This window comes from Mesoplodon mirus (assembly GCF_964341445.2).
Source record: "Mesoplodon mirus genome assembly, chromosome: 3".
Taxonomy (NCBI): domain Eukaryota; kingdom Metazoa; phylum Chordata; class Mammalia; order Artiodactyla; family Ziphiidae; genus Mesoplodon; species Mesoplodon mirus.
This window is the reverse complement of record NC_138978.1, coordinates 190,710,546-190,737,975: the sequence shown is the minus strand read 5'-3', so window position 1 is coordinate 190,737,975 and position 27,430 is coordinate 190,710,546. Positions and strand designations below refer to the sequence as shown.

The 27,430-nt window shown below is 38.9% G+C and overlaps 1 long non-coding RNA gene across 3 annotated transcripts in view; it reads left to right on the top strand.

Annotated features, from left to right (window-relative positions):
* The window catches only part of LOC309800329, a 116,191-nt gene that overhangs the window by 48,264 nt on the left and 40,497 nt on the right, over positions 1-27,430 (top strand). For all 3 annotated transcript variants that reach the window (XR_014293440.1, XR_014293441.1, XR_014293442.1), the window contains one exon: positions 25,159-25,203. This is a non-coding gene — a long non-coding RNA (uncharacterized lncRNA). The remainder of the gene's footprint in view (positions 1-25,158; positions 25,204-27,430) is intronic.

Genomic DNA, 27,430 nt, shown 5'->3' with positions numbered 1-27,430 from the left:
GTTCCTGGCTCATCTTTTTTCCACACTTGCTCTTTCTCTGTTTTACCCTTTGATCTTAAAAGATTTCAGTTGCATAAAAGATCTGGATGCTAAACCAGTTTAAAATCCACAATCCAGTTAGCCTAACTGCTCTCAACAAGTCCTCCTTTTCCAGTCTCTTCAGGTTTTCACTTATTTGCTCAATGAACATTAGACATCAGGGGTTATGCTGATTGTCACAATGGATTATAAGATATAGTCGTTGCACTCAAGAAGTTTTTAATCTAGTAATATTTTATTTTACTCAGCTATTTTAAGATTAGAGCTGTTGAGGTGACCTCCACCAGGTTACAGCTGTTCTGCAAAGCCTCTTCCAAAATTCCTCTTGCAGTTCAAGGACACACTTGTAGGCTGGTGGAGGGGCAGTCAGGAGCAGTAGTTGCTGTGGCCTCGGGAGAGGATGAGCTGCTTACCCTGCCCATGGGTGGGGCTTAACCTTTGTTCCTGGTACTGCATGTTCACACACAAGCCATGCCGGGGATTTCCTGAGATTTTGGCCATCCAGATGAAGAAGAACTTAAATAACTTCCCAGGGATGAGCCGTGCCTTCTGTATTCATCACAACTCCTCTCCTTTCCCCCAGTTGACAGCAGCAGGTCATCGTGTCACTAGGTAGCCAGGCCGAGAACTGCCGCCCCGAATTAGCTCACGTGGTGTTTTATTTACTGCTCTTGGCTGCTTAGTAAATGGCTGTGGAACTGAACTGAATAGGAACAGAGGTCCGTCCCATGCAGACCATTAAGCTATGTATACAGAGGTTCCTGGAGTCGAGGAATTGGTGATGACCCTTTACCTAGTGCTCAGTCGGCGGGTAGGGTTATGGATCCTTTATCCTCAGGCAGTGCTGACCTGACGGGTAGGATGACTGGGTCATCTGAATGACTTGATTCAAGGGGATTCTGTTAGAAAGCATCTCTCCCCAAGTACCCTCCTGGCTTTTAGAGTCAGCACTTAAATTCTTTCACTAATGGTTAAAGCAGTTCATCTGAAAACATACCTATTAAAATACGGATCCCTCAGTCCCCATGCCCTCCCAAGGTGTATTGATAACGTATGATATCATCACTCATTTGAATCTTGTGAGTATTATTTAATTCATCAGATTGACTTCAGTGAAGTTACAGAGAATTTGATAACTAGGACTGATTGAAAGAAAGGCAGAAGTATGCTTCCTGAACACAAGGCTCTCTGCATTAAAGATCTAAGATACTGTAAAATGTAGCCTTGTTGTTTCAGGAGGCTGATGCGTGGAATTGGAGGTATTAAAAAACACCCCAAACCCCAAACTATTTCCTCCACGGTTTTGTCTCTTGCCAGTTCTAACCTTCAGTGTTGTAATTCCCAGCTGCAAGACTGGGCACTGGAGCTGAAAGCTGTTTTCATCGGTAAAAGAGGATAAATGCTTTCCTATATCTATATTTAGATATGCTTCATATAAATTTTTAGATTTGGTCCTGAGCCATATCTATACTGAAGGAAAAGAAAATAATGAATCCAGGTCAGAGAGGATCCATAATTCTGTAATCTACTACTGAACTTTTATTTTAGAATAATAGAGGAATTTCTACCAAGACCCCAAATTATTCATTTATCTCAGTATGATGTCTGAAGAAGGACATATATGCCATACTTTAATATTTATTGTTAATCACAATCAAAAAGAATATATTTTAAAATCTGAAATGCTATACATGGAAGCTTGTATTAGGTTTTGGATTTGAAATTTTTAAGAGTTCTGGAATTTTAAAACTAAAAACTTCCATTAGTTTATTTTTTTAAATATTTCAAAAGATATAAACTATACATTGGAATCTTTGGTATACCCTAAAGTCACCTTGAGTTAAGTATTATGAAATTTAATTTGGTCTGCTTATCTAATTAATGAGATCTGATGATACCTGGCTTGTGTTCAGAGTGATGTAATGCTGAAGACATTTTTTTCAAGACTAGGCACACAGGTGACTCACTAAGTATTTCTATTTACCATTGTGTTATTCTCCTCTACTTAGAGATCTCAGTAGGCCAGGCATGTTTAGTTTCTTAGGTAAAAGTAGGGCAACTATCATATTTTCCATTGAAAGTCAAAGAGCCCCTGTACATCTATCTGAAATGGAATGAGACACAGCAGAGACATGACTGTGATTTATGGTTTAGGAAATCTAAACACGCTTCTAAACAGGTCAGCTATTCTAACTACTATCATGGATTTTATTTTTGGAAGTTTGTTGTCAAAGGATAAATTTCATAAATTTATGTGAATACTTTTTTTTTTTTTTTTTTTTTTCGGTACGCGGGCCTCTCACTGTTGTGGCCTCTTCCATTGCGGAGCACAGGCTCTGGACGCGCAGGCTCAGCGGCCATGGCTCACGGGCCCAGCCACTCCGTGGCATGTGGGATCTTCCCGGACCGGGGCACAAACCCGTGCCCCCTGCATCGGCAGACGGACTCTCAACCACTGCGCCACCAGGGAAGCCCTATTGAGTATATTTCTTATGCTGTACATTACATTCAGTGACTTATTTGATAGCTGGAAGTCTGTAACCTCTTAATCTTCCTCAAATACTTCATTTATCCCTCACACCCTCCCCTCTGGCAACTACCAGTTTGTTCTCTGTATCTATGAGTCTGTTTCTGTTTTATAATGTTTGTTCATTTATTTTGTTTTTTAGATTCCACGTATGAGTGAAATCATATGGTATTTGTCTTTCTTTGTCTGACTTATTTTATTTAGCATAATACCCTCTAAGTCCATCCATGTTATTGCAAATGTTAAGATTTCCTTCCTTTTTATGGCTGAGTAATATTCCATTATGTGTGTCTATCTCATATCTTCTTTATCCATTCATCCATTGATGGACACTTAAGTTGCTGCCAGATCTTGGCTAGTGTAAATAATGCTGCAGTGAATATAGGAGTGCATGTATCTTTTTGAATTAGTGTTTTTGTTTTCTTCAGGTAAATACCCAGAAGTGAAATTGGTGAATAATATAGTAGTTGTATTTTCAATTGTTTTAGGACTCTCCACATTGTTTTTCGTAGTGGCTCTACTAATTTACAGTCTCACCAACAGTGTATGAGGGTTCCCTTTTCTCCACATCCTCTCAGCACTTGTCACTTGTTTTTTAAATAATAGACAGCCAGCTGTTCAGACACGTGTGAAGTAATATCTCATTGTGGTTTTGATTTGCATTTCCCTTGTGATTAGTGATGTTGAGCATCTTATCATGTGTCTGTTGGACATCTGTATGTCTTCATTGGAAAAATGTCTGTTCAGGTCCTCTGCTCATTTTTCAATTGGGTTTTTTGATGTTGAGTTGTATGGGTTTTTTGATGTTGAGTTGTATGAGTTTTTTGTCTATTTTGGGTATTAACCCCTTATCGAATATATCATATGCAAGTATTTTCTCCTATTCAGTAGGCTGCATTTTCATTTTATTATGTTGAGGTATGTTTCTTCTATACCCATTTTGTTGAGAGTTTTTACCATACGTGGGTTGAATTTTGTTAAAAGCTTTTTTTGCATCTTTTGAGATGATAATATGATTTTTTCTTCAGTTATTTAATGTGGTGTATCACATTGATTGATTTGCAGATAAAGTGATCTTGATCATGGTGTATCATTCTTTTAATGTGTTATTGAATTCAGTTTGCTAATATTTTGTTAAGAATTTTTGCATCTATGTTCATCAGTGATATTGGCCTATAATTTTCTTTTTTTGTGATATCTTTGTCTGGTTTTGGTATCAGGGTGATCCTGGCCTCATAGAATGAGTATGGAAGTATTCCTTCCTCTTCAATTTTTTTGGAATAGTTGAAGAAGAATAGATGTTAACTCCTTTTTAAATGTTTGTTGGAATTCACCTGTGAAACTCTCTAGTCCTGGACGTTTTTTGGTGGGAGTTTGTTTTTTTTTTAACTGATTAAATTTCATTAGGGTAATTGGTCTGTTCCTGATTCAGTCTTGGAAGATTGTCCATTTTTAAGAATTTGTCCATTTCCTTTAGTTGTCCATTTTATTGGAGTATAATTGTTCATAGTAATCTCTTATGCTCCTTTGTATTTCTGGTATTGATTGTAAGGTTTCCTTTTTCATTTCTGATTTTATTTATTTGGGCCCTCTCTCTGTTCTTTTATTCTTGAGTCTAGCTAAAGGTTTATCAATTTTTTAGATTTTTTTCTAAGAAGTAGTTTTTAGTGTCATTGATCTTTTGTTTTTGTATTCTCTGTTTCATTTAGTTCTGCTCTGATCTTTATTAGTTCTTTCCTTCTACTAACTTTGGATTTTGGTTGTTTTTTTTTTTTTTAGTTCCTTTAGATATAAGGTTATTTATTTGAGACTTTTCTTGTTTCCCGAGGTAGGCTTGTATTGCTATAAACCTCCCTCTTAGAGCTACTCGCCCTACATCCCATAGATTTTGGAACACTGTTTCATTTTTATTTTTCTAAAGATATTTTTAAATTTCCTCTTTGATTTTTTCATTGACCCATTGGTTGGTTTGTAGCATATTGTTTAGACTCCATGTGTTTGTGTTTTTTGCAGTTTGTTTCTTGTAGTTGATTTCTAATCTCATATTGTTCTGGTTGGAAAAGATGCTTTATGAGATTTCAATATTCTTAAATTTGTTAAGACTTGTTTTGTGGCCTCACAAATGATCTATCCTGGAGAGTATTCCATTTGCACTTGAAAAGAATGTATTTTACTGCTTTTGAATTGAATGTTTTATATATATATATAAAATTAGTTGGTCTAATGCGTCATTTAAGGCCAGTGTTTCCTTCCTGATTTTCTGTCTGGATGATGTGTTCATTGATGTAAATGGAGTGTTAAAGTTCCCTACTCTTATAGATTATGCTTGTTTGTAAAACTCTTTATCTCTTCTTCAGATCTGAATGATAGCCTTGCTGGGTAGAGTACTGTTGGTTGTAGTTTTTTCCCTTTCATCACTTTGAATATATTGTGCTGCTCCCTTCTGGCCTGCAGAATTTCTGCTGAAAAGTCAGCTAGCAGTCTTGTGGAAGTTCCCTTGTATGTAACTAGTGCTTTTGCTGCTTTTAAGATTTTATCTTTCTCTTTAATTTTTGCCATTTTAGTTATAATGTGTCTTGGTATGGACCACTTTGGATTCAACTTGTTTGGGACTCTTTGTTCCTCTTGGACTTGGATGTCTGTTTCCTTCCCCAGATTGGGGACGTTTTAAGCTATTATTTCTTTAAATAATAATAAATTTCTTCTGCCCTTTTTTCTGTCTCTTCCTGCTGGGATCCCCATAACGTGAATTTTAGTAGGCTTGACGTTGTCTCACAGGTGTCTGAAACTATCCTCATTTTAAAAAATTCTTTTTTCTTTTTTCTGTTCAGCTTGGGTGATTTCCACTACTCTGTCTTCTGGTTCACTTATCTGTTCCTCTGTATCAGTCTACTGTTGATTCCTTCTAGTGTATTTTTTATATCAGTTATTGTTTTCTTCAGCTCTGTTTGGTTCTTCTTTACATTTTCTAACTCTTTGTTAAACTTTTCACTTTGTTCATCCATTCTTCTCCGAGTTTGTTGAGCATCTTGATGATCATTACCCCAGACTCTTTATCAGGTAGATTGCTTACCTCCACTTCACATAGTTCTTCTTCTGGGGTTTTGTCTTGTTCCTTTCTTTGGAACCTATTTCTCTCTCCTCATGTTGCCTAATTCTGTGTGTTTATTTCTGTGTGTTAGGTCAGTCAGTTACATGTCCCAATCTTGGAGAAATGACCTTATGTAGGAGATGTCCTGTGGGGCTCAGCAGCACACTCCCCTCTTGTCACCAGAGCTGTACACTCTAGGGGTGCCCCCTGTGTGGACTGCATGGGTCCTTCTGTTGCGGTGGGACTGACTACTATGGGTGTGCTGGTAGGTGAGGCTGGCCCCTGGCTCAGTTGACTGCCAGGCCCTCCCTTGTGCAGTGGCTGCATGCCCACTGGTGGGCAGGGTTGGATCCCATCCAGCTTGGTGTGCAGCCCCGGGTGGGGTCTCATGGCTGGTGCTGGCCCATTGGTGGGCGGGGCCAGGTCCTACCACAACCCTTGTCTTTGAAATTTCATCCCAGGATCATTCAACAAATATCTATGACCATTAAAGGCCGTGGTGGATAGGCATATTTTCACATTTTAGCTTTGTTATGAGTGACTTTGCCATATTTGGTAAGAAAGAAGTAAAAAAAACCCTTGAGTTTGCCCTTCATTTAATTCATAAAACAAAGAAAAAAAAAAAACCCATCCAAACTGCTTTTTACTGAGTACGAGGCTATCCTTCAGGATTTAAAGCAGTTTCAGATTTGATCATTCATCCTCAGATATCCTGTGTGTAAGGTTAGGTGGTATCCAACTCACTTAAAAGCTGATGAAAGTCATATGACCCAGCAAGTAAGCTGGCAGGAAAGAGCCATTTTTAGACCTCATCTGGTGCTTTCGTATACTTCATATACTTTAAATGCTGACATTTTTTTACCTATGAGTTACATAAACAAAACCTTAGATCAACGTGTTTCATTTGATGCAATCCTTAAGAAGAATGTCAGTGGGATAGACTTTGTGAAAGAAGAGTAATGCAAGTATGTATGGTGATGGTAGAAAGATATTATTTTGTAGAACAGATTTATTACAGCAGAGTTGGCTGACAAAAGTATTTCAATGAAGCAAACTAGTAGGATTTCCCTACTGACTTTTATTTTTCCTTGAAATGTGATGAGATGAAAACTGAGCATCTGGTAACATGCTGGTGACACAGTGCCTGGTGTGGCTTTTGTTTACTGGAGCACCAGTGGGAGTTTTATCTGTGGGATATTGTCATTCCAATTTAACGGTTTGTTTTGTTTTTACAGCATGTTCCACTATCTCATTTCGACCACCAGCTGTTTCTGGGTTCCTCCTTCCTGTCTCCTTTTGTTTATATTCTATCTCAGAAAAAGTCAAAACTCTGAAGCTTTTCTTCCTTGAGTGAGAATGAAGTGACAAATAGGTCCAAAGCAAAAGCAGACCTCACCAGAGTAGGTCCTGTGTCAGCCAGGTTAGGGAGCTGATGAATTAGAGAGTCACCCACGTTGTGTGACTGGAGGAGGTACTGAGCAACGCCCTCTGCTCAGAAAAGACACCTAACTCATTGTTCTCTCACTGTGCCTACATGCCAGACATGAGATCTGTTTCTTTAAATCGACCTTCCCATTCAAGGGTCTGTTATGGAAATGTAATGACTCCTGGAAGGAGTCGTTTGTTTGTTTGTTTGTTGTTTAACCAACTAGCTTTGGCCTAGTGGAGACAAGTTGAGAGCTCTTTGAGAGTAAAACATTCTAGGAGAAGGGGGGTGATTGCCTTGAGGGACTGTTTTCATGATCCTTCTATGAATGCTGTAATTGAATGTTTTTAATTAGAACTTTTTCAGTGGCTCTGATAAACACCTTGAAGGCCTTCTACTCTGTGTTTTTTTTTTAAGTGTTGCTTGACTTTTTTTTAAAGCAATTACTTTTCCAAGAATGAAAGATATGATATGTGACAGAAAATGAAATAGGAGTCGTCAAAATAATTTCACCTAATTCACAATTTAAGGAAGTCTTACCCATTGTATTGCCTTTTAAGTGTCATGTCACAAAATGAAAAATTGGAGCTACTTTACTTGGAGTAAATGCCCTTATTAATTTGATTTAGATTTACTTATAGATAGGAATGACTAGAGTTGATTTCTTCAGAGGATTGCCTGCTTTGATTTTGTATTGGCGTCTGCCAGGTCAAGAAGCTTAACTAGTACTTTCCTGGTGTGTTATAATGCTTTGTATTTCTGTTACTAGTTCCCTCAGTCATTTCCTTACTGGAAATCAAAAGTGTTTGGCAATTACAGAAATAACTTATCTGATCACAGTCTGCCTCACGGGCTTGGGTAGGACAAAGGAAACAGTGACTGTTTTCCATTTCATTTTGGGAAATCCACATATGATAGCTGTTGCTATGTGTACATTAGGAAAATAGTTACCTGAAGCAGACAACTCACCTTGGAGAGTTTCTCAACTTACCCAAAGAGTCTATTCTAAGAGATCAAAAATTTAGCAGTTGCCTTAAGATAGTCGTCACTTCCCTAGTTTTACATAAATTACTACCTCTTCCAAGAGTTGATTTCAGGTAGCTTTACTGCCTGAAATTTGCTTTCTCAAAAGTGACTACAGTTTATTTTTTAAATGAAATTGTTACATGACATTAATCATTTTTCAATTTTATCATAGCTTCTAAAGTAACTCATGATTAATAGTGGAATTTAAATGTCCTACTGAAAAATCAAAGTGTGAAATTCTGGATGAAAAGCAAGTTTTAAAAAGAATGCTGTGGGACTTCCCTGGTGGTGCAGTGGTTAAGAATCTGCCTGCCAATGCAGGGGACATGGGTTCAAGCCCTGGTCCGGGACGATCCCACGTGCTGCAGAGCAGCTAAGCCCATGCACCACAACTTCTGAGCCTGTGCTCTAGAGCCCACGAGCCACAACTACTGAGCCCATGTGCCACAACTACTGAAGCCCATATGCCTAGAGCCCGTGCTCTGCAACAAGAGAAGCCACCACAGTGAGAAGCCTGCACACTGCAATGAAGAGTAGCCCCTGCTCGCTGCAACTAGAGAAAGCCCGAGTGCAGCAATGAAGACCCAGTGCAGCCAAATATAAATAAATAAATGAATAAATTAAAAAAAAAAAGAATGCTGTAGTTGTAATGGTAATGGTCATGGTGGTGCTCATGTTTGGAAAAACTATATACAGAAGCAACAATTAAATCATTGATATTTTTGGTATATACTTAATTAAGAAAGTATTTAGTTTTTATAAAAGTATGTCATTTGGATTTAAAACTATTTTTAAGAAAGTTCTAGTTGTTACAGATTTAAAAACCCAACTCTTTAGCCAATGTTCTAAGGTATATTTCTTTGAATAAATGAATTATAAAGTTTTTGAAAAGTCTATCAATTGATATTAATATCAGTATATTAATAGGGCTAGACATTCCATTAATTTATGATGCTCCTGATTTTAATACCGATTTCTGAATGATACAGGACAGATGTCATTTTTATGACAATTCACAGTTTAGGAAGTTATAGCCAATTATCTTTATAGGTATATATACTATATTTTGTTTCATTTCTAGAAAGTGTAATTGGTTCCTGAGTCTAGAGTGAGTTTACTTACATTTGAATCTGGGCTGTTGCACTTAACCTGAGTGTCACTTCAGACAAGCTAAACTGTGGCTAAGTTTTCTCATCTGTAAGATGGGTTGACGATAGTACCCATTTGATAGGCTTATTGTGAGGAATAAATGTATTAATTAGCAATAATGAATTACCCTAAGCTCTTCCTGTTGTGCTAGATACATAGTAAGAGGGCATTAAACAATTATCATTATTACTTGATTATAAAGACTGTATTGCCCAATAATGCTGGAGTCAGAGAGATCTGGGTTTAATTCCTAATCCTAGACTTGTCAGTTAAGTGACCTTGGACAACTTAGTTAACCTTTTTGATCTCAGTGTTAACATAAATATAATAGGATTGTTGTACTGGATAAGCTTATCTCATGTAACTTAGCACATCTTTTGGATGGATTAGATATGATAAATGGCAACTCAAAAAAGAATGTAGTTTTCTCCTTTTTCATTTCTAATTTTACTGATTTGTGTCCTCTCTCTTTTTTTCTTGATGAGTCTGGCTAAAGGTTCATCAGTTTTGTTATCTTCTCAAAGAACCAACTTTTAGTTTTATTGATCTTAGCTATTGTCTTCTTCATTTCTATTTCATGTATTTCTGCTCTGATCTTTATGATTTCGTTCCTTCTACTGACTTTGGGTTTTCTTTGTTCTTCTTTCTATGGTTGCTTTAGGTATAAGGTTAGATTGTTTACTTGAGGTGTTTCTTGTTTCTTGAGGTGCGATTGTGTTGCTATAAACTCCCCTCTTAGAACTGCTTTTGTGGCATCCCATAGGTTTTGGGTTGTTGTGTTCTTGTTGTCATTGGTTTCTATGTATTTTTTTATTTCTTTGATTTCTTCAGTGATCTCTTGGTTATTTAGTAGTGCACTGTTTAGCCTCCATGTATTTGTGTTTTTTACAGTTTTTTTTCCTGTAATTGATTTCCAGTCTCATAGTGTTGTGGTCAGAAAAGATGCTTGATATGATATCAGTTTTCTTAAATTTCCAAGGCTTGATTTGTAGCCCAAGATGTGATCTATCCTGGAGAATGTTCTGTGTGCACTTGAGAAGAAAGTGTATTCTGCCCCTTTTGGGTGGAATGTCCTGTAAATATCAATTAAATCTAACTGGTCTACTGTGTCATTTAAAGCTTGTGTTTCCTTAATTTATTTTCTGTTTGGATGACCTGTTCATTGGTGTAAGTGGGGTGTTAAAGTGCCCTACTATTGTGTTACTGTCGATTTCCCCTTTTATAGTTGTTAGCATTTGTCTTACTTATTGAAGTGCTCCTATGTTGGGTGCATAAATATGTAAAATTGCTATATCTTCTTCTTGGGTTGATCCCTTGATCATTATGTAGTGTCCTTCCTTATCTCTCGTACAGTCTTTATTTTAATTAATTAATTAATTTATTTATTTATTTTTAAAAGCTGTGAATATATTTTTTAAAATTTTTATTTATTTATTTATGGCTGTGTTGGGTCTTTCTTTCTGTGCGAGGGCTTTCTCTAGTTGCGGCAAGTCGGGGCCACTCCTCATCGCGGTGCGTGGGCCTCTCACTGTCGCGGCCACTCTTGTTGCGGAGCACAGGCTCCAGACGCGCAGGCTCAGTAATTGTGGCTCACGGGGCTAGTTGCTCCGTGGCATGTGGGATCTTCCCAGACCAGGGCTCGAACCCGTGTCCCCTGCATTGGCAGGCAGATTCTCAACCACTGCACCACCAGGGAAGCCCAACATTCTTTATTTTAAAGTCTATTTTGTCTGATATGAGGATTGCTACTCCAGCTTTCTTTTGATTTGCATTTGCATGGAATATCTTTTTCCATCCCTTCACTTTCAGTCTGTATGTGTCCCTAGGTCTGAAGTGGGTCTCTTGTAGACAGTTGTGCATGTGTGTGCACAACTGACACCACAGAAATACAAAGGATTATAAGAGACTACTGCAAACAACTACATGTCAGTAAAATGGACAACCACAAAGAAATGGACATTTTTTTGGAAAGGTACAGATTTCCAAGACTGAACCAGGAAGAATTAGAAAATATAAACAGATAAACAGATTTCATTACTATCACAAGTAATGAAATTGAAATTGTAATTAGAAATCTTCTAACAAACAAAAGTCCAGGACCAGATGGCTTCACAGGCGAATTCTGTCAAACGTTTAGAGAAGAGCTAACACCTATCCTTCTCAAACTCTTCCAAAAAATCGCAGAGGGAGGAACACTCCCAAATTCATTCTACAAAGCCACCATCACCCTGATACCAAAACCAGACAAAGATATCACAGTAAAAGAAAATTACAGACCAGTATCACTGATGAACGTAATGCAAAAATCCTCAACAAAATACTAGCAAACAGAATCCAACAACACATTAAAAGCATCATACACCATGATCAAGTGGGGTTTATCCCAGGAATGCAAGGATTCTTCAGTATACATAAATCAATCAATGTGATACACCATATTAACAAATTAAGGAATAAAACCCATCTGATCATCTCAGTAGATGCAGAAAAAGCTTTTGACAAAATTCAACACACATTTATGATAAAAAAACTCTCCAGGAAATGGGCATAGAGGGAAACTGCCTCAACATAATAAAGGCCATATGTGACAAACCCACAGAAAACATCATACTCAATGGTGAAAAACTGAAAACATTTCCACTAAGATCAGGAACAAGACAAGGATGTCCACTCTTGCCACCCTTATTCAACATAGTTTTGGAAGTTTTAGCCACGGCAGTCAGAGAAGAAAAAGAAATCAAAGGAATCCAGATTGGAAAAGAAGAATTAAAACTGTCACTGTTTGTAGATGACATGATACTCTACATAGAGAATACTAAAGATGCCACCAGAAAACTACTAGAGCTAATCAATGAATTTGGTGAAGTTGCAGGATACAAAATTAATGCACAGAAATCTCTTGCATTCCTATACACTAAAGATGAAAAATCTGAAAGAGAAATTAAGGAAACACTTTTGCAACATTTACCATTGCAACAAAATGTATAAAAGGAGAAGGGTAAGTGTTAAATGAATTCAGGTATATTTATTTGAATAATGAAAAATGAATTATAAAGTTTTTGAAAAGTCTGTCACTTGATATTAATATCAGCATATTAATAGGGCTAGACATTCCATTATGTTATAATGCTCCTGATTTTAATACCGATTTCTGAATGATACAGGACAGATGTCATTTTTATGACAATTCACAGTTTAGGAAGTTATAGCCAATTATCTTTATAGGTATTTATACTATATTTTGTTTCATTTCTAGAAAGTGTAATTGGTTCCTGAGTCTAGAGTGAGTTTACTTACATTTGAATCTGGGCTGTTGCACTTAACCTGAGTGTCACTTCAGACAAGAAGGATAAGTGTTTACTCTTCTTTAAATGTTTGGTAGAGTTCCCCTGTGAAGCCATCTGGATCTGGCCTGGACTTTTGTTTTGGGAGGTTTTGTTGTTGTTGTTTTTAACTGATTCAGTTTCATTACTGGTAATTGGTGTGTTCATGTTTTCTATTTCTTCCTGGTTCATTCTTGGGAGATTATTTTGTTTGTAGTAATTTATTGATTTCTTATAATTTGATCATTTCATTTCCGTATAATTCTTTGTAGTACTTTCTTATGGTCCTTTGTATTTCTGTGGTGTCGGTTGTAAGGTTTCCACTTTTATTTCTGGTTTTATATGGGCCCTCTCTCTCTTTTTTTTTTTTTTTTTGTTTTCATTCTTGATGAGTCTGGCTAAACTTTTATCAATTTTTAAAATTTTTTCTAAGAACAAGTTTTCAGTTTTATTGATCTTTTCTATTGCTTTTTTAGTCTCTATTTCATTTATTTCTGCTCTGACCTTTTTATTTGTTTTCTGCTACTCATTTTGGGTTTTATTTGTTTTTCTTTTTCTAGTTCCTTTAGGTTTAACTTAAGTTAAACCTAAATCTTAAGATTAGATTGTTTGAGATTTTTCTTATTTTCTGAGGTAGGCCTGTGTATTGCTATAAACTTCCTTCTTAGAACTGTTTTTGTTGTATTTTACAGATTTTGGTATGTTTTGTTTCCATTTTCATTTGTCTCAAGATATTTTTTGATTTCCTCTTTTATTTATTTGTTGACCATTAGTTGTTTAGTAGCATGTTGTTTAGACTCCACATGAATGTGTTTTTTCTATTTTTCTTCTTGTACTTTGATTGGACTATTTGGTCAGGTACATTTAAAGTAATTATTGATAGGTATGTACTTATTGCCATTTTATTAATTGTTTTTTGGTTGTTTTTGTAATTCTTTTTTGTTCCTTACTTCTTTGCTTTCTTCCCTTTGTGATTTGATGACTGTCTTAGTGTTATGTTTGGATACCTTTCTTTCTCTTTTTTTTCTTATCTATTATAGGTTTTTAGTTTGTGGTTGCCATGTGACTTACATATAACAACATGTGTAGTATATATATGTTTATTTTTTTTGTTTTGTGTATCTCTTAACTACTTTTTGTGGATAAAGATGATTTTACTACTTTTTGTCTTTAACCTTCCTACTAGCTTATGAGTAGTTGATCTATCACTTTTACTGTATATTTGCCTTTATCTGTGAGACTTTTCCTTTTGTAATTTTTACGTTTCTAGTTGTGGCCTTTTCTGCTTAGTGAAGTCCCTTGAATACTTCTTGTAAAGCCAGTAGTGTGTTGAACTCTTTTAGCTTTTGTTTCTCTATAAAATTCTTTACTTCTCCTTGAAATCTGAATGATAACCTTGCCAGGTAGAGTATTTTAGGTTGTAGGTTTTTTCCTTTCATCACTTTGAATGTATTATGCTACTTCCTTCTGGCCTGCCAGGGTTCTGCTGAAAAGTCAGCTGATGGTCCTGTGTGCCTTTGTATAGTACTTGTTGCTTTTCTCTTGCTGCTTTTAAGATTCTCTATTTATCTTTAATTTTTGCCATTTTAATTATAATGTGTCTTGGTGTGGACCTCTTTTGGTTCATCTGTTTGGGACTCTCTTTGCTTTCTGGACATTAATGTCTGTTTCCTTCTCCAGGTTAGGGAAGTTTTCAGCTATTATTTTTTCAAATAAGTTCTCTGCTCCTTCCCCTCTCTCTTTCCCTTTTGTGTTTCCTATAATGTGAATGTTAGTAGGCTTGATATTATCCCAGAGGTCTCTTAAACTATCCTCATTTTTTTTTAATTCTTTTTTTTTTTCTGTTCTGCTTGGGTGGTTTCCCCTACTCTGTTTCCCAGTCCTCTGATCAATTCCTCTGCCATCTAATCTACTGTTGATTCCTTCTCGTGTATTTTTTCTTTCAGTTGTTGTATTCATCAGTCCTTTTGGTTTATCTTCATATTTTCTAACTTTCTATTGAAATTTTCACTGTGTTCATTTAGCCTTCTCCGGAGTTTAGTGAGCATCTTTATGATCATTATGATGACTTCTTTATCAGGTAGATTGCTTATTTCGACTTTGTTTCTTTTTTCTTTTTTTTTCCTGAGGTCATATCTTGTTCCTTTGTTGGAACACATTCCCCTGTCTCCTCATGTTCCCGATTCTCTGTGTTTGCTTGTCTCTGTTAGGTGGGTAAGTTGCATTTCGCAGTCTTGGAGAAGTGGTCTTAGGTAGGAGACCTCCTTTGGGGCCCAGGAGCACACTCCCCTCTGGTCACCAGAGCTGTATGCTCTAGTGTTGCCCGCTGTGTGGGCTGCTTGTGCCCTTCTGTTGTGAGGCCAGCTGCTGTGGTTGCAGTGGTAGGTTGGGCTGAAATCCCCGGCCCAGTTGGATGTAAGGCCCTGCCTCCTGGAGTGACTGTGGTCCCCCTGGAAAGCGAGGTGGGCTTTCTGTGTGATTGGCTGTGTGCCTGGGAAGCATGGGGCTGCTGGTGGGTGGAGCTGGTTCTCTGAACAGCTCTCTGTGTGGCCCATGTGAGCCTGGGGCTTCTGCTGGCCCACTGATGGGCAGGTAAACTCCCTGTGCCAATAGGCGAGAGGGAGCATTCCAAAATGTGCTTGACAGTGTCAGTGTTAGCGTGATAAAACAAGCTCTTAAAAATGGCTCTGCCAGCATCTGTGTCCCCAGGGAGAGTCCCAGTTGCCTCTTGCCTCCCTGGGAGGCTCTCCACGATCAGCATGTGGGTCTGACCCAGGAGCTCTTTTCAGACTGTTGCCTCTCCACTGGGACTTGGGGCATGTGAGATTTTGCCTGTGCTCTGGAGTGTTTGTTTTCTGTAGCCCTCCAGCCCTTCCAAGTATAAGTCTCTTTGGTTTTCAAAGCCAGATGTTCTGGGGGCTCGTCTTCCTGGTGCAAGACCCCTGGGCGGAGGAGCCTGATATGGGCCCAACACTTGGCTCCTTGGGGAGGACTTCTTGGATTGTGATATTCCTCCCATTTGTGGGTCACCGACCGAGGGGGTGTCGCTCCTGACTATACTATGTCTCTACCCCTCCTCCCCTCCTTGTTGTAGTTCTTTCTTTATGTCTTCAGTTGTGGAAAATCTTTTCTGCTAGTCCTCAGGTCGTTTTCATGGATAATTGCTCTGTAAATAGTTGTAATTTTGCTATGCCTGGAAGAAGGTGAGCTCAGGGTCCTCCTACTCTGACATCTTGGCCACTCTTCCTCATTCAGTTTTTAAAGAATTATTTGTTGAGCCACTTCTGTGTGCCAGGCACTGCACTTAAAGCTGCACGTATAAGAGGATAACAGTGTCTTCCTTATGGTGTATCAGGAGTTATTTTAAAGGAAGCATATCATTTTATTAATGAAAATAAAAGTTCTGAAAATGTTATTTAAAAAAATACACAGACACAGGCACACACATACCCACATGCTAAACAGATTGCAACAAACTTTCTTTTTTAATAGATCTTTATTGGAGCATAATTGCTTCACAATACTGTGTTAGTTTTTGTTGCACAAGTGAATCAGCCATATGCATATGCATGTCCCCATATCCCCTCCCTCTTGAGCCTCCCTCCTACCCTCCCTGTCCCACCCCTCTAGGTCATCGCAGAGCACCGAGCCCATCTCCCTGTGCTATGCTGATGCTTCCCATCAGCCAACTATTTTACATACCGTAGTGTATATATGTCAGTGCTACTCTCACTTCACCCCAGCTTCCCCCTCCCACCCCGTGTCCTCAAGTCCATTCTCTGTGTCTCCCTCTTTATTCCTGCCCTGCAACTAGGTTCATCAGTACCATTTTTTTTTTTTTTTTTTGCGGTATGCGGGCCTCTCACTGTGGTGGCCTCTCCCGTTGCAGAGCACAGGCTCCAGACGCTCAGGCTCAGCGGCCATGGCTCACGGGCCTAGCCGCTCCGCGGCATGTGGGATCTTCCCGGACCGGGGCACGAACCCGTGTCCCCTGCATCGTCAGGCGGACTCTCAACCACTGCGCCACCAGAGAAGCCCCCATTTTTTTTTAGATTCCATATATATGCGTTACCATGCGGTATTTGTTTTTCTCTTTCTAACTTACTTCACTCTGTATGACAGACTCTATGTCCATCCACCTCACTACAAATAACTCAATTTCGTCTCTTTTTATGGCTGAATAATATTCCATTGTATATATGTGGCACATCTTCTTTATCTTTTGCAACAAACAGAATATAAAGTGGTTTGTATTTCCTAAAACTCTGTTTCAGAGTTTGATACATAGCCGCAACTACATGAATCAAATGACAGGATTTTCTAAGTTGAAACTTAAAAACAGAAACCCGTGGTTAGGACCAAGAATGAGATTCCTCTAACTAATTTAGGCATCAACAGTTGGAATTTAGACCAAACAAATAATACAAGCAAGACCCATTTAGAAATGAGTATCATACAAACACGGTTCTGTTCCAAGTGTGGGAAAGTATCAGGAAGTTGGGAGATTTCCTTTTGTTCCTGGAGTCTTACTGAGCTTGAGAAGAAAAGCCAGTTGAGGAAACCTGGTGGAGAAGAAGGCGGGCGCTGATTCAGAGGAAGAACTCTATTTTTGCCCTCGTATCATCTTCTTTTCATGTAAAGCCCTCTTAGAAGAAGTTCCAGCGTGCTCAGGAGTGCCCCGCACCCTCACTGCACTGGGAGCTGTTCCTCCCCTCATCCATCTGGACCTTTCTGGGGCTGCCTGGGGAATGGGCAGTAGGAAGCCTTCCCTGGGAAGGTTTTTAAAACTGGAACTGAGAAAAGTAAACCCGTCTCTGAGTTCCTAAAATGTAGCATGTACGGCCTATGGTGTGTCAGCAACGTGTTTCCCAGCACGGTTTCAGAGAGGAGGAAGCCGCTTTGCAAAGAGAAAGAGAAGAGGGAAGCTGTCGTGGCGAAGAGCAAGGGGGCAGGCTGGGGGTGTTCGACTTGTCTGTGGTTGTGCTGTGCACGAGGCTCACCAGGCACCATCCCGTCCACGTGTTCCTGAGAGGCACACCTTCCTTAAGTTCTCTTAGCATAAGTCCTGTTAAAAAATCCAGTCTGAGCTGGGTTTGTATCCCCTGCAACCTAGGATCCAAATTATTTTATTTTCACCTATTTCTCTCCAGTTATTTGGATGTTAAATTCAAATTAACATGAAAGAAATAGTGCAACAATAATAGCGATGACTCGTGCTTGTAGTATGCCTGGCGCTAGTTTTTGCACTTTACTTACATTAACTTATTTAATCCTCAGAGTGATCCAGTGAAGGTCCTGTGGTAATACCTCCATTTTATACATGAAGCACAGTGAGGTTAAAGAATTTGTCCAACTTTATATATGAGCACCAACATTCAAACCCAAATGGCCTGGCCCTGCCATGCTGTAACCACGACTGTCTCTGCCTCTGACTGGTGTGCTTCTTTCCTTCCCTCCCAGCCTTCTGTCTGTCCCACTCTGGCTGCAGTGTCATATCACAGTTATTAAATGAGCAGACGAAACAGAAGTGCCTGTTTTGAGAGCAGTAGCCCCATTTGGTCAGTTCATGTGTTGTGAGCACAGCTGGGCTTATTCTCCTCTGCAGTTACGAATGCTGGCACTCCTCTCCCAACAGCGTCTGGATACAGACTGTTCAGTCCGGGAGGTACAAGATAAGTTGGGCACAGAACTTACTCTGAAAGCAGTGCCAAGTAGCTGTGTGACTATGCTCAGATTTTAAGGGCAGCTCATCATCTAGGAATTAAATTTCATTGGGAAGATAATGTTCTCAGAACGTCTGGGAGTGGTGTGTTCTAGATTAAGACATTTCCTCCATTGTTTACAGATATTTTAGCCTCTCACAAAGCTCATCAGTCACACACACACAGACACATACACACATTTATCCACCCGCCTCCCTCCATCAGCAACTGGAAATTGTCACAATTCATGCATCACCAGAGATGTGTGGTGATGTCCCTGCCATCTTCCAGTAAAATCTGTGTGATCTTGTCTGCATCTTGTGGCCTGGCCTTTTGTTGCCTGATGAATTTCATCATTATCATGTGATGCTCTCTGTGCTCACCATTCTTCACTTTTTATAAGGTCATCATTTAAAAAATATATGATCATAAAAGGTTTGTTTCAAATAGTTCTGTTCCTTGAATATTAAAGTGTTCAGTCTCCAGGTAGGTGTTCTGATATTCACAGTGTCGCTGAAGATGTCATGGCTGAGAAGGTTTCTTTGGAAGTGATCTTCAAGGATGGGTGTGTGTGTGTGTGTGTGTGTGGCTAATAGTGTGGGGTTAATGTTTGTTGAGTGAGTTATTTTGTGAACCATCAATGGGCCTGATTTCCTGGGAACTTCGGTTTCTTTAAATACTTGTCAGATTATTAGTGCCTCTTGTTCTAAAATGTCATGATCATAGTATAGTGATTGCTTATGCGTCAGTGTTTTATAAAGTGTTGCTTTTTAATTTTAAAGACTGTCTGTGTGGAAAAATCTGCTGAAACCCTTCTCTCAGTTAAGCCATATACAAGACTAAGGATTCTAAGGCTGTGTTAGAATCACTCCCCATAATGAGAAGAGTCACTGATAGGATTGGTTGCGTTGGAAGAAAGGTTGAAAAATAGTGCTTCAGGAAATAAGACGATTCCTAGTCAAAGCTGGAAGATGAGGGCCTAGCTGAAATTTAATTAAGGCAACCAAGGTTAAGTCTGAGGTAAATATCATTTACATACAAAAGAATCTGTAATTATATAGCCACCTAATTGAAGGAAGGATTTTTGAATAAAAGATATGCAACAGGGGACAAGGAAGCTTTTGGGGGTGGTGGATATATATGTTCATTGTCTCGATTGGGCTAATGGTCTCTCTGTTGCATAAATGTGTCAGAACACACGTATGAACACATTTAAGTGTAAATTTTACACTGTAAATGCATGCAGGTTATTGTGTGTCAGTCACACCTCGATAAAGCTGTTACAAAGAAAAAAATCGTAAGGATCCAAATCACAGGGAGGCTTTCAAGTAAAGTGCTCACCAGCGAGTCCTTCCTTCCGCCTCTGCCCTCTAGCCTGGGAGGTGAGCCAGGCTGCATCCCACAGGGGAGACTTGTATTAGCCCCACAAAGAGGAACATGTGATAAATGCAGTGGAGGGTCCACCAAGAGGGAGCATTTTTGAACCACTGCACATTGGGGACTAGGGGGAAATTGAGAGATTCTCTAATACTCTAGGAAAATAGATTTACAGTTTCTAGTGACTTGTCCAAGAGAGTGCAGCTATTGATTGGAAAACTAAAGAAAGCAAGTGATTTTGGAGGGGGGGTCAGTGAGCTGCTCTTGAAGGCAAGCTGAGCTTGGACACGTGTTGCCGTGTGGACGCGCCTCACAGCCAGAAGAGGAAGGTCGCGAGGCACAGAAGCAAAAAGAACAAGGAGCATATGGACAAGACTTTTAGTGACGATGCAGAACATTGAGAACAGCAGTGAGAGATACAGTTGGAACTGTTTCCTTTTTAAGGAAAGTAATGAATTGAGTGACTTTCCATGACCAGCTTCTACAGGGAGGATGATTGTTTTCTTATGTGACACAGATCACTTTCTACTCAAAAGTTCTTATTATTAGATAACATGTGGTACCCCTCAATTCTTATTAATACTTTTGGAAATTCAGAATTATAAATACAACCTAAGACAAAAAAAAATCTGACAAAAATTTGACTGTAATGAAGATACATTTCTAGTTATTTTAAAATTCATTTCAGAATTTTATTCGTAAAAGTACAGACTCTGTCCTAATTATAAATTATAACATAGTACTTTCAACTGAATAACAAAGGATTAAAATGTTTTTTGAAAAACATTCTAAAATAAAAAAAATAAATAACATGTATAGGGGTATCTGTACATATGAGGAATTTGTCTTTTTACTTGAATAAACCAAGTTGCAGCACATTATGTAATACTTGCATAAATATTTCATATAAAAATCTAAATATATGTCCATTTGCATTTATATGACCATAAATGTATCTTTAAAAGGACTGAAAAGATTCACATCAAACCGGTTACTTCTGAGGAAGACAATGGGATTGGATGGGCCGCCTACAAAATCTGATTCAAAACTTTTCAACATGGAGAATATCTTCAGGTGTTAACTGTGTATTTAAAAATATGTTTCAAAAAGATGCAAAAACAAATATAGTCAGTAACAGACTAAATATTTTAGTGCTTTGAAGCCTAGAAATGGAAAATTAGAAGTGACTATTCTAAAAATCTATTATAAATGGATTAGTTAGTAAGTGGAATTGTAAATATATTTATATATATCTCTTCACATAGTGGAGAGTAAGCTTATAGGTCTCATTTTTCCCAGTGGCAGCACAGGCTAAAAATACAAATGAGTGAACAAAGAATTTAGATAAATGCATAGATGGAAGACCCGTACTGCCTTATAAAGGAAAGTCATGAGATCTGGGCTGTATTCCTAAATCATAGAAGATTATATTTTCAGGGCTGAAACACCGAGTCACATGATAACTGAGTATTTCCCAGCACAGGTTTATCCATGTTCTTCAGGTGTGACCTTCTCAGGCTTTTCCTTGAGCACCTGGTGTTCTGTCTCTTGTGCCCTGAAAGAGTAGGAGGTCATCTTCACCCTCTGGGAGTTCTGAGCTTGGCACACTTGCCATCCCTTCTCTCTCTGATGATCAGATCACCTGGGAGGGAACCTGCCCTTCCTGTGATTGTAGTATATTTGGTCCTCATTGTCCCCATAGGTCTTCAGTGTCTTTAAAGGTATGATTTTTGGTAATTTGTTTGGCGTTTTCTAGTTGTTGCAAGAGATGCCTTGCCATGACCTACCACATCTTTCACGGAAGGGAAACCCTGCAGGCTGTGCTTAAAACCTCATCTTGGTGTCGCATGTAATTCCCGACAGCGTATCTGACAGGAAGTATTTCACACATAATTTTTCTTTGCCTGCAGCTGGGAGCACATGGCCTGTGGGTTTGGATTTCCTCAAAAAGAGGGTGTTGTTTGTGCCCTTCCTTCGGGCTGGGTGTGTACTCTCTGCGGGGCTGCCTTCTCGCTGTCCGCCACAGGCCCCAGCACACCCTGGCGGTGTTGTGCCTGGCTGCACCACAGCCTCTGTCCACTGCCTGGATCCTGGAGCCCCCTCAGTCTGTGCCATTTATCTGTTCTAGCCCTGAGAAAGGAGTGTCCATCCTGCCTTTGTTTCAGCATCTCTGTGGGGGTGATCCCATCATCTTGGAATTCCTGGAATGTTGTCATCATGGTCCATCTCCATAGAGACTTCTAGTTTATGTTTTGAAGATTATTCAAAGGGGCTCTAATAATGTATTTCTTTTTTATTCATCACTTCTCTTCCCTTAACCTATAAACTCTTGGTTTGAATTTAGTGCCAGGAAAAATTCTGTTTCTTTAAAGAGTTGACATGTTTTTTTACTATGTAATTATGGCAGCCACACAATTTATTATTCTCTATCTATCTGTCTGCCTGTCTATCTATCTATCTATCTATCTAATCTATCATCTATCATGTATTAGACCTTAATATGAGGGTATGCAGAACCTCAGTGGCAGCACTGATGTTATCTTGTAGTCAGAATGTTTACATCTTCTTTTTAGTCCTCGACTTAAAAATTTTTTACTTTCCTTAGTTATATCTTTCGTTGTAATCTATTTTAAATCCTTTTGGGAATAGGAGGGATATAAGTCATTTGACACATAAAAGTAATTTGTGTAAGAATTAAACATTACACTTCTTAATATAAATTTGAGTTTGCTTAATTAGCATGCAGAGCAACAACAATTATGAATATTTTAGAATGCTAATCAATAGAACATTTTCTTAAGGCTTATTTGATTATACTATTGAATTCTGCTCACACATTATAAATAATTTATAATTCATGAGGCAGACTTTATTCTTATACCAAAACAAATAGAGCCAACATTTATCATCTGTTTATCTCTGAATGCATCATTCCCCTTATTGTTTAGAATAATCTGGGGAGATAGAAAATATCCTTAGGAAAATTGAGAGAAAATTGAACAGCGTGTCTTTGAGCTCAGGGTTCCACAGTTTGTTGCATTACATTTTAAATGGAGCCAAGATTATTCACTATTTATACCTTTGTTGTTAGACAGAGATTGCTTTCTATCATCACTTGTTCAGAAACAGAAGACATCTGGTAGTAGATTGTGCTGAAATCATTTGGCTGGAAAAAAAAGGAAAAAAGTATCCGTTTAACAGCCTGCCAGATGGTTGACAAAGAATGCCTTCACTAATCTGTGGGACAATTTTTCTTAAGTACTGGGCTGTTCCTGAGAACAAAATGCTCAAATGAGCAGAGAGCTTCAGACAAAAAATGTCGCCATACTGTAATGATTCCATAGGCGTTACCCAACTTCTCATCCCTCGATTAATTCGCTTCAGAGCACAGGTTTTCTGAGTGAAGGGACAATGGAGTACGTTGGATTTCAAATCCAAAATCTTGATAATACTATATTGTTACTGAATTTTAAGCATCGAGTCCTTCCCAGTTTTCACACTTACCTGAAAGGGAATGTGATCTAAGATTGACACAAGCACATGGTTATCCAGATCAGACAAAGTCCCTTTTAGGATATTTTGAGATTGATCATAGTCTCCATGTGCATCTTCGGCTGGTGCTATCTCTCTCTTCACCCTGGATTAATTTAAAAGGGAGAATCACGTTACAGATAAGAAGCTGCTGTTTTCCTTTGTCTTGGCAGGAGCTAAAAAAGAAGTATCTTGTTGTTTTTTTGGAAAGCCTTAATTCTAGATATTGTTTGCTGGGTTTCTACCCTCCTGGATTTTAGCTGCTCTGGAAGCTTTGCCGGAAAAACCCAGACCTGTCCTGCCACCTTCTGCATGATGCAAGGCAGAGTCAGGGGCTTTGGTGTCAGAGCCAGGGTCCTGTCTTTGTCCTGACAACATTGCCGTATGCCCTGGGGAAATGACCTGGTCCCTCTAAATTTCAGTTTCACATAGGGTTGTTTTTGAGGATAAATGAGAAAGTGTGTTAAATGTTCGGTAAGTGGTAGCAATAGTACTGATGATAATAATTATCTGCCACCATGATAAACACCCATCCTTCCCTGTTTACCTTCTTATTAAAATGCATAAATATTTCTACTAGTAAACCTCTATATATGGTTTCTCGCTCCTGTCTCTCTTCCATGAACACAGATTTAAGTGTCTATCCTGTCTTTGTCATTAAACACTGTGTCTATCTCAGCTTAGGCTGCCATAACCAAATACCATGGACTGGGTGGCTTTAAAAACAGAAATCTGTGCTCGCTCCGGCAGCACGTATACTAAAATTGGAACGATACAGAGAAGATTAGCACGGCCCCTGCGCAAGGTTGACGTGCAAATTCGTGAAGCATTCCATATTTTTGAACTGCTTTGTAATTAATCAAGATTAATTAATAATATCAGCACTTCTGTTTTTACCCATAAAATAACATTGTGCCCCACAAACTGACATTTGGGGTTTCCACTGAGAATGTGAGCCTTTTTAAAGCGGGAAAGAAGAAGATGATGATGTAAAAGAAAGTACAAAATAAATGGAGCTTTTTTTCTTTATAAATTAAAAAAAAAAAAAAAAAACCCAAAACTCAGAAATTTAGTTTCTCATAGTTCTAGAGACTAGATGTCCAAGATCAAGGTGCCAGCATGATTGGTTTCTAGTGAAGGCTCCCTCCTTGGGTTGAGAAACTGCCACCTTCTTGCTGTGTCCTCCTATGACAGAGGGAGCGAGAGCAAGCTTTCTAGTGTCTCTCCTTATAAGGGCACTATTCCCAGCATGAGGGTCCCACCCTCAGGACCTCCCGAAGGCCCATTACCTCCCAAAGGCCCATTCTCTAATACTGTCACGTTAGGTTGGGCCTCAGCAGGGCCATCCTCCCTTTACCTTGTAAGTTCTCAGTGCCCAGTGCAGTGCTGCTCAGGGGACAGGAAGTCACATTGTACTGTTGCCTGATTAAGTGACCGGTTCAATCTCTGAACTTCTCAGAGTGACACAGGAGCTCCACTAGTGTGAACTGAAGACATGCTACGTCAGAAAAATCCTAAGGTTCCAGGATCACCTGAAAAACTAGGAGAGAGCAGCACCACGACTGTTCTCGGAAGGAATAACACTTTCTCTGATGGCCCTTCAGGGGAAATGATTCCACTCTAGGCAGTAGAGCGTGGTGGTTAAAAACACGGACTACGGAGTTCAGATGGCCTGAGTTTAAATGCCAGCTCTAGCACTTCCGAGCTGTGTGAACTTGGGCCTCAATGTTCCCATCTTTAAAGTGAGGATACGTAGCTTTCTCATAGAGTGGTTGTGAAGATTAAATGATGCACGCGCACACACACCACACACACACACACACACAGTCTCACACACTCGGTGAGTGCTTAGAGCAGTCTCTGGCAAACAGTAAGTGCTATGTAAAAGTAAGCTGTTGTTATTATTCATCTGGAAGACAGGCCTGTGAACGTGTGTCCCTGTCATCTGCTTTTCTGTGTATCTACAGGTGGACCAGAGCCCAGGATACTGATGCCAGCGTGACTCCCACTGAGTAAGCACATTCCTTCTTTTTTTTAAATTGAAGTATAGTTGATTTACAGTGTTGTGTTAATTTCTGCTGTACTGCAAAGTGATTGTTATACATATATACATTCTTTTTTTTATTCTTGTCCATTATGGTTTATCACAGGATATTGAATATAGTTCCCTGTGCTCTACAGTAGGACCTTGTTGTTTATCCATCCGATATATAATAGTTTCCATCTGCTAATCCCAAACTCCCAATCCTTCCTTCCCCCACACCCCTCCCCCTTGGCAACCACAGGTCTGTTCTCTATGTCTGTGAGTCTGTTTCTGTTTCATAGATAGGTTCCTTTGTGTCATAATTTAGATTCCACATATAAGTGATATCATATGGTATTTGTCTTTCTCTTTCTGACTTACTTCACTTAGTATGAGAATCTCTGGGTCTGTCCGTGTTGCTGCAAATGGCATTATTTCATTCTTTTTTCATGGATGAGTAGTATTCCATTGTATATATGTACCACATCTTCTTTATCCATTCATCTGTCAGTGGACATTTAGGTTGTTTCCATGTTTTGGCTATTGGGAATAGAAGCATATTCCATTCTTGAGCATCTCTCATCTTCAATCTCTTCGGACAAGTGAAAAGGAGTTAGTATTCATCTCTAGGCTCTCCGATTAAAAGGAAAGTGTGTTTTTCTGTTTTACTTGTCTGTGAAGTGCTGAGGGCATACACACAATTAAGGAATTTATCCAGGGGATGATATTTGATTCCAATTTATCCTACTTTTATGAGTGTTGCCTTTTTTCGTTCTTTTCCAAGCATCTATACAGCCAACCCAATTTTCGTTATTGATGAAAATACATACTGTTATCATTTTAGGTTGTTCGTCAACACACTGTGGTCATTTACTTGCAAATGTAACATTTAGGGATGGGGAAAAAAAGAGTTTGATCTGGACTATTACAAAAGTCTGTGTTTTATTGACCTCAGCTCTAATTTTGCAGTGACTATGTAGGTGACTCAGAAAGTGGAATTGAATGCCGTTTGCCATTCCACGTGGCTTTTCCAGTTGAGAAGTGGCCCAGCAGAATCTGTGCATTGTGGGATTATGTTTTTAATAACAATAGCTACCTTTCATTGAACACGAAAGGTACCTTTTGTTGATACATAGTTATCATGTGCAAGGCATTTTATATATATATATGTATGTTGTTTTTGAAAAAAGACATTTTAGCCATGCCAGGGTATCTGCTTAGGATGTAGGAAGTAGACTTTACCCCTTTTCTCTTATATCTATTGGAGTTTAGTTGCTACCCTAGGAGCAGAGGGAGAAACCCTCCATTATGAATCCATCTGTAACCATAAATTTGCATGGAAGTGGAGGAGTTTCCTCTGAGGAAAGGGGCCCACAATGATGCCTTTCTTTTGGAATCCAAAGTTGTTAAACATTTTTAATTAACTTACGTAGCCTTCATTTTTTCTTCCCTGCAGGGAAGAGCAGTGACACTCTGGAGAGTGAATCCATCGCTACCAGAGTATATGTATCTAGTGGGTGAGGTTCTGTCTCAGGGCTGGAGGCTAAAGGGAAGCTCTGGTTGTGAGACCGTGAATTAGCTGACCTTGGAAGCACATAATTCCAGTCCAAACACTCTCACCAAGAGCAGTGTGTGTGCTATTGAATAAGAGACCTTATCCCATTTGGCACCCAGGCCAGTTTTGTCACAGAGTGCTCCTGTCTGAGCTTGTCTTTTAAACAAGGTGCATTTATCAAACCTTAAGGAATGATGACAGTCTAAGGATGTTGCTAGGAGTTGTACCCCAGCTGTGGTGGAGGCACCCAGGACCCCAGTTTCAGTGACTGTGGCACCAAAGGCAACAGGAGCTGTTGGTCTTTAATCTTTAAGAAGAAGAGTGCTCTCATTCTTACTTGGGTTAATGTTTTGGGCATGTTAACACTTTGGAAGAGGGTCAGGCATGTGATTGTGTGGTCCCTTATGGGGAGTTTGGCCAGCCTCAATTCTCAGTCATGAAGCTACAATGACCCAGGGATCTGCTGGAGCAGTGACATGGCATTTACCGATCAATAGGCCATGAAGAATTGGATAAATTATTGATATTTTGACATACTTGTTGTAGGTTGTCAGTATATAGTATTTTTCTCAATTTTATGATTGTTTCAATTCAGTAACATTTAAGTATCATAACTGAGGTAAAGGAGAAAGAGCTTTGATTGATTTAGTGCCAGAATAAT